At 39.6% G+C, this 8,181-nt stretch overlaps 1 long non-coding RNA gene across 1 annotated transcript; it reads right to left on the bottom strand.

The window, feature by feature from the left end:
- Positions 1–819: 819 nt before the first annotated feature.
- On the bottom strand, positions 820–8,046 carry LOC136437433 (uncharacterized). Its single transcript, XR_010756182.1, has 2 exons — positions 7,711–8,046; positions 820–2,311 (listed from the first exon to the last, which is right to left on the bottom strand). It is a non-coding gene; the product is annotated as an uncharacterized lncRNA (long non-coding RNA).
- Between the last annotated feature and the right edge of the window lie 135 nt (positions 8,047–8,181).

An 8,181-nucleotide genomic window follows, 5' to 3' on the forward strand; every position in this document is an offset into this window, starting at 1 on the left:
TGTAAATCACTAAGTTGCATCATTTTTATGATGTCGGACTTTTTCGTTTGACCGTGCTGCAAAATAACGATATTTTGATAATCTATATCCTCAAGCAGAAACGTGGAATAGCAAAACTGCTATAAGCACAGACAGATGAGCATATTGACCTACTTTTGTAAAAGTTTCATCTACAAATATCACCTCCTTCTTCTTTTATGAAGGAAAACGCAGTTCCGAAAATCGAGCTAGATAAGTCAATGTGAAAGATAGCGGCCTCGCTTTGCCCGAGACTGGGAACTCTTGGAATGCAAGGAATCTAGCTGACATATTCATGGCAGTCATTGTATGAATTCCCAAGCGATGAGTACAATTGGTAATGGAGTTACTAACAGTTGACTTTCCGATAATAAATCATACTTTATGGCACAACTTTTAAACGCAAGCTGAAACATTGGGTGAAACACTCAGAAAGACAGCAGTAATTACACTGAACTCACTCTAGATGAGCATATTACCCTACTTTTATGAAATTTTGATTGAAAAGTATCCATTTCTTCCTGATTTATGACGGAAAACGCACTTGACCATGACTCCACAGGTTTTCAAAACACTGTGCCTATCACATGACACTCGACAGGTGTCAGATAGCTTTTCTGAATACCAAAAAATTTATTGTTACCTTCGCCAAGAGGCCATTTATTCTAGAATTTTTATGTATGTATGTATGTTTGTACATATGTATGTGGTTTCGCAGCATAACTCAAGAAGCTATGTGACGTTTTCGAAATAAAATATAGCTATGTACAATGCACACAAAAGCTATTGGAAGCAATAGAGTGAATAGGGCTAGTACAGTTTTAATAGCTGTTCTAAAACATAAGTGTTACTGGTACTCCTGTAATTCACTTTATCTTCACAGTAGCACAATTTGACAGTGTAAGGAAAATTGACATTTTCATTGAACCCAAACTTCACGGTGGCAGCAAGTGATCTACAGAAAGGATGTGTGAAGGACTCATAAATAATTACAACAGTTTTTTTTTAATGATAAGTTCATGGTACAGAGATAACCGTGAAAACAGTGAACATAAAGTTTCAGTGAAAGAAACAAGAATACTCCTATGGGAGAAGCAAACTTACAGTATTATCGGACCATTCAGTATTACACTTACCAACAGAATACAAAATATTGAGCCGAATATACAGATACACTATATGCTTTATACAGTTTTAGCAACTTATTTCTACACATGTGTGACTCAAAGGACTAGGCATGAAAAAGGATCAAATCAAAGTTGAAAACAACACAGACATATATGGTACTATTTCTAACCATTCTATGTGTTGATTCCATCTTTTGATATATTCTCTTCAGTCAGAGTCAGACCAATGATGTTCTTAATAGGCTCAACCATGATGACAGCTGTATTCATAGAACATATATACAAACATACACATATATATATATATAACAGAGACTTTTGGCTTCCTTGTTGAATCAGTCATAACTGTGGTGCCACTGACATGCTTTTTCCACGTGCCTTTTCGGGGTCACCCTCACTCTCATTGACTTCTGTTATGATAACAGTCTAAAGGATAACTAGTAGCTTAAACAACAATGCAATTGAAATTGGTTATGTACTGTGTTACTACATATAGAAATACATGCATGGGTACAAAGAAAGCTGTCAAATACTTGAACAATTGCACTTACTGACAGGTTACTGTAATCCTGTAATGCATAATGACTGATACTTATAAGAGACACGCAAACTGGGTGCCCACAACTGTGCATTAATGATACATCTTCAATCTAGTAAAGACCTATGAATTTTCAAAGCATCTGGATCAGAGTCATTGCCATTGTAATAACTACATACACATGTACAGTGCACAGGGAATTTTTTAAATGTTTTTTTAATCAGTTTGTCAGCCTGATGCCATCGATTCCACGAAGAAAGGGGGCTCGTACATCATCAACATACAAATCAAAAATAACAATACACAAAAGAGAGTCACATCACAATCTTGCCTCGAATTTACATTTTGTCACCCGCTCTAACATTATCATCATCACATTTGTTTTCACATTGAAATTAAATTGCAGGAAGGATTTCTACATGGGTAAACTTTTACTAGCTGTTAGACAGACTCAATGTATTGTTTAAGCCTCAATGCATGATAAAAGATAGGACTTGGTTGGTGTTGATAAATGACTCCTCCATGCAGTTGAATAAGGTAATCCATTGTTGTCATCTCATGTGTACATATACATGATATAGGACATTGATGGGCTGCCTGGGTTGAATATTGTCAGCAGCCTCAGCACCTATAGAAAGAAGAACAAAAAGGTGAAGGTTTAATGTCTTATAATGTTATGACAACTATAAAGACAAATACACTACAGAGAATAGTCTTGGCAAGTTAAGCCTTTGACACTTGTCCCTGTGACTGCTCACTCATCAAGAACTCTGATCTAGATTTGTCAACACACACACAAAAATACTTGTGCTCATATTCACACAAACATTTATATATATGTATATACACACACACACACACACACACACACACACACACACACACACAAACACACACACACATTATAAACACACACATGCTCATTTTCACACACATATACACATACATACACACACACACACACACACACACACACACACACACACACACACACACAGCTACACTCAAACACCCACAATTACACAAATTCACACAAACATGCACTCATTCACACACATATACATTCAAACACACACACATATATATATAAATTTTTATCCAAACACACACGCACACACACACACAATTTTCAAACACACAAATACAGAAATTGATTTGTTTTGTACCACTGTGGTAAACGGCCTCAATTATCTGCATACTAATGTGTATGTATCACTTTGTTATTTAAAAGGAAGGGTGAGTGACTCAGTGTATTTGGATTTATTTCAGCTTGTAAAATAGACCGATAAAGTAGTAAGTGTATCATTGTCATTTTAACTACCAAGTCCTTCATTTCAGGACAGACTGAATTTACATGCATGCAGCTAGATATGCTCTTTCCTGTGTGAAAATTTGCTCTTTCCCACAATTTTACTTTACTATAAAATGGAATAAGATATTGTCTGTTGAGTACCACTGTATGTATGAATACAGGGCAAGCTGGCTTATTGGCTATAGTACAACCAGCTGCCCCTGCATACTTGTAAAGGTAAAAGTTAATTTACACTGAAGGGCAAGTACATACTGTACATATAAGTAACAGATCATAGACTCTGTTCATACCAGGAGTTGTTAACCAGGGTTTACCCAGGCACTGAGTCAGAGATTGATTCCTATTCAGGATTCCTGGTATAGGGATGAATGGTCAGAATCAGGATTAATCCTGAGGTAAGCCCCCTTCCCCCACAGAGCTTGATACTAGTATTCGGACCATTCAAATCCTGTTGAAAAATTGTATGATATGAAATATCACAGTACATGTTGTGTTACATGTAATTTAGGTGAAATTTGGAGCACAAAATCTGATCATAATGAGTCTGAATATCTTTCACCATAGATAGTGATGGGATTCTTGTCCAAGGATGAAACAGTGCACAGTGCTTTGTGGGTCACTAGGACAATTGCATCATAGACTATATAGTCACTATACTGTGGGAATGGATCATGTTTAGCTTTCTGACAATACTACTGACTTTTAAACTAAAGGAAACTGTGTATGGATGGGAATAATCCAATAAATACCAGGACAGGTATAACAGGAAACATCATCAGATCAGACTTAGGACGAGGCATGCTGCTTTATGGTAACAGGGAACAGTTTGCAGGATTATTAAAGAAATAAAGACCAACTGAGTTTAACACTAAGAAGATGTTTTCCACTTAAGCATATTTAAAAAAAATCTGAGAACCAACAAATTAAATTGCTGTGGCCCCAATGTCCCTCTCTTTCTCAGTTACATATGTCACATGTTGGGTTCCCGAAAAATGGCCCCAAGGCTATTCATGGGGGTTTGGCCTGTAATGGAATTTCTTTTAGAAAAAGATGGAGCAATCTATGGGTAGGCTGGAGAAACTGATGATATTGATGGACCTATGATGGGCGTGGTGACATGCACACACACACACACAGTATACATTCAACAAGCACACAAGCACACAACATATTATATACCAATACTCATAAAGACATGCACACTACCAGTATCACACATACTCACAAACACTAAATTAAATACAGTCTGTATATCTGTATTCAAGGTGTGAGACAATTCTGTTATGAGTCATACAGTCTACAGAGCCTCACTCATTGCCTGGCCCATCAAACTTCCAGCTTTCTTTACTTTCCCTTGTACCCCTCCCCTCCCATTCCATTCCATTCCATTCCATTGACTTAGAATTTTGTTTATAAAGAATCCAAAATTGGTGGCTTTTCTACCACTTAGTAGTATAGCTATAGCTGTGTACCTATTTTAGGTACAGGTACACGGGTTTATATTAGGTACAGGTCCACACCTGAACCTGTACCTAAACTACTTGTTCGGAAAATGGTAGATTTTCAATAAGGACAAAAGCATGTTTGAACTGGTAACAACATAATATTCATCTGTGCTAGGTACTATTTTTTTACAAAAACAGAGATGAAAACTTGACTCCAGCCTTGCAAATGTGTTTTATGTGCTGGAGTATATTATGTAGATGTGGCTTTAGTTTAGTGCACTGCCAGAGTAATTTCATAGTAATTTCATCTGTCAAAGTGGCCATCCCCTGAGTCAGGCTTGACCTGATTAGTACCTGTCCAGTACTGGTCCACCAGGGTTCAGGTATTTTGGACCTGTACCCTAATTGATTGTAACCGGTACTGTATCCATACAGTGTACCGGTACACAGCTTTAGATCAAGCACTATACTTAGTAATCTCCTTACCCCATCCCCCCCAGCAGTTGCCTTCCTTCCAGCCAAGGAGGTTAAATATCTAACCTCCTTACTCCAGCCTACCCGAGGCTTGACCCAGTTTCTCCTCAAGGTAAATTCCATAAGAGGCCAAACCCCCATGCATAGCCTTAAAGCCTAGAAAGGGTAGGCGCCCACCCCACTAGCTAAGCCCTGGGGTAGCCACTTTTTCCGAAATGCTGTCACGTGTTTGAATAGTCCTATAACAGAACACAGCATGTTTATAAAATCTCCTCACTACTAACAATGCATATTGGGTAAAGCATGATGCTTTTTCAAGCAGCTAGTGGCATTGCAATGTGGCTTTGCTACAGCTATCGTTTTTGGACAATCACACCGGGTCACCCCCACTCTTCTCGATAAGTGTGTTGGGTCATTTCCTTAAGCTTTACATGCAGACGTTTGGCGCTTGAAGCTTATGCCTGAAGCTCCCTCATACACAGAGCTGCTGGACACCTGCCCACCATGCAAAATGACAAATGCAATATATAATCCCTTACAACGAATATATGAAGAGGGCAAAACAAGGAGCCCTGTATGTTGGCAGTTGATTGTTTCGAAGTTTTTTCTTTTGTTGATTCCTAACAATGAAATAGTCTCTGCACAGTAGGGCAGAGTGGGTAAAGACAAGATGGTATGGCTGTAAGTTCTGAATCATAGTGGTTTGAACCATTGGAGTCTGGAGGGGGGGGGGTCTTTCAATGAACAATAATCCAGGATGGTGGGCCATCCTTATACAATACAATTGTCTAATTCAGTCCTATATATATGAAAAAAAGGGAAAAAATGGTTGTGAATCCTTTCTTAAGTAACATGCTCTTAATGGTGGAAAGTGTCTGTGTTACAGTACCGGTCATGATCACGAAACATGCATCAGAGATCTTGAGTAGGTTTAGCAGAAATTCGTGAAATTTTTGCAAAACCTCAGTTGCTTCCGAAGAACTGTTGGTTGCGTAATAAAAAATTGTCTGGACTCTCGGATTGCGGAAGTTCTTCCACAGAAGAAATCTAGATCTTCAGCAGGATTCTAGTTCTGAAATTGCATGGTATGTGTTGGTCCATACACCGCTGGAAGAGTCCATTCTTGTATGAGGGGGACATTTTCAAAAATTCAATTTTGAGCTTGGTTGATTATTAAAAAGGTCCAGTTTGTTTTTTGAATGGTCCAGTATGACTGTGGGTGCATGGAAGAGCCCATCCATGCATAGGGTTTCAGACTGGAGAGATCTGACTGGTCTTCAATTCAATTCTTTATTCAAATACCAACATTGCAGACATACAACAAACGTTAGCCTGGATGACGTTGATATGTTCTTACTTTATAATAGTTAAATGTTATTTTGGAATGCTCCATTTTTGCATTAGAACAGTCGCTTTTTGCATGGGGAGGGAAATCTGCGATACATGATGTATTTGCTCGTGCAAATGTTGCCTTTCTAGTTATAAATATGAATTGTTTTTTTTCTTTCTTTTATTTGAGTTGACTGTGTGATAGCTGTGTGCCAATTTGTTATATCAAAAATAGAGAGAACGCTAGCGGCCCAAAAAAATGACCCCTTCCAATGAAATGGTATGGCTACCCTGCCACGTCACAAAATCAAGATGGCGGCCACCACACATGCCGACAAAACCAGCAAAGGTGTAACTAGAAAGGCTGATGTTTGCTACCGAAGAAATACAGCATATTTCACCCCCTCCTCATGCAATAATGGACGTTTTGCTCGTGTGTTCCTGCAACGTGACCTCTGGTAACCCGGTCAAATGGAACATGTGTTCCATTTGGCGGGTTCGTACCAAGTTTAAAGACCTGTGGGTCCGTACAAAGTTTAAAGACCCGCAGGTCCGTACAAAGTTTAAAGGCCCGCGGGTCCGTAAGAAGTTTACAAAGCCACAGAAATGAAGATTACAGACCTGCAGATGGAGCCTTCTGATTGGTCAACAAAATCTAGCTATATGATAGTTTATAAACCTCAGTGTGCTGTATGAACTTGTAAGCACACAAAAATTGGTGCAGTTATCCGGCATAAGTGACAATGCGCCGCGCAGATATGCGGAGTCACTAACAATAGAGAGAATGGGACCCAGTTTAGGATTCGGTGCAATTTAATGTATAGTGTGCTTTAATCTGTTGCACAATTAAGTGGCATCTACTGTATTTGCATTTTTGAAACTGGTTGCAGCTAATGGGATACTGGTTGTCCCTGTTGATACTGCCTTGCCACTGATAGATCTGCTGGGAGATTAGGTAAGGCAGGGTAGCCTCTGAAAGTGCTCATGCAACAGCGGCGTATACTTCTAGTATTTTTTTCGGGGGGGGGGGGGGGGGTACATGATTTCTTACATGGGCCAAAGGTCCATACTAATGCCCACTTTAACTTTAAGGCAACATAAGTCCCTTGGCGGTGAAACACCCTAAGCCGGCATAAAGAAATCACGTTACATCACCCCAAATATATCAAATGTATATGCTGACATTCCAGGAAGTCTACGATGGAGGCTAATTATAAGATCAAGATTATTAAAATCTGAAGTAACCTCCTTGCTTGCTAAGACAGGGATGAATGCCAGGATATAATAACCAACATAGTAATGGTTAACCCATAGTAATAGTCTCCGGCTAGTTGGGTAACCCTGGCATGTACTGTACGTACATGCATGCTGAACCTATAGATATAAACCTCCTTGGTTTGGAAGGATAGTTCCATGCGTAATTGTCATCAACGGGTTAAGTGGAACCTGGAGTAAGACCTGACTTACCTGCAGTTGAGGTTAAGTGAAATGAATATGTTTGGAAGGGTAGATCCAGGCGTTTGTTCCAGTACGCTAGCTCCTCAAAGCGCCGAGGACTGGGCTGCGATCCGAGAGCGGCCATCTTGAGGTCACTTCTCTAGCTGGGGTCATTCCCGTCATTCCCGACATGCATCGTGCCTCCACTAGCCCGCCACCATACGATCCGCCGTTACTCCTGGCCCGACTTTATCGACTAACGCTGTCATCTCCGGAGGAAAGGAGGACATCTCAGCCCCGTTACTACTGACTAACGGTGCACACCGTTATCCCATAGTTACTGTAAACGCTGTCTGTATGGGGTGAGGTGTCAGTGGTATCGCGCGCAACAACACCTTTGACAGATATTTTAGATTTACATGCGAATATAGCAATGCAAAGAGTAACGTAAATCAATACTAATGTTTAGACGTTGGGCAGTTGCAGGACTGAGAACCTACA

The sequence above is a fragment of the Branchiostoma lanceolatum genome, chromosome 6 (assembly GCF_035083965.1).
Source record: "Branchiostoma lanceolatum isolate klBraLanc5 chromosome 6, klBraLanc5.hap2, whole genome shotgun sequence".
In the NCBI taxonomy this organism is placed as follows: domain Eukaryota; kingdom Metazoa; phylum Chordata; class Leptocardii; order Amphioxiformes; family Branchiostomatidae; genus Branchiostoma; species Branchiostoma lanceolatum.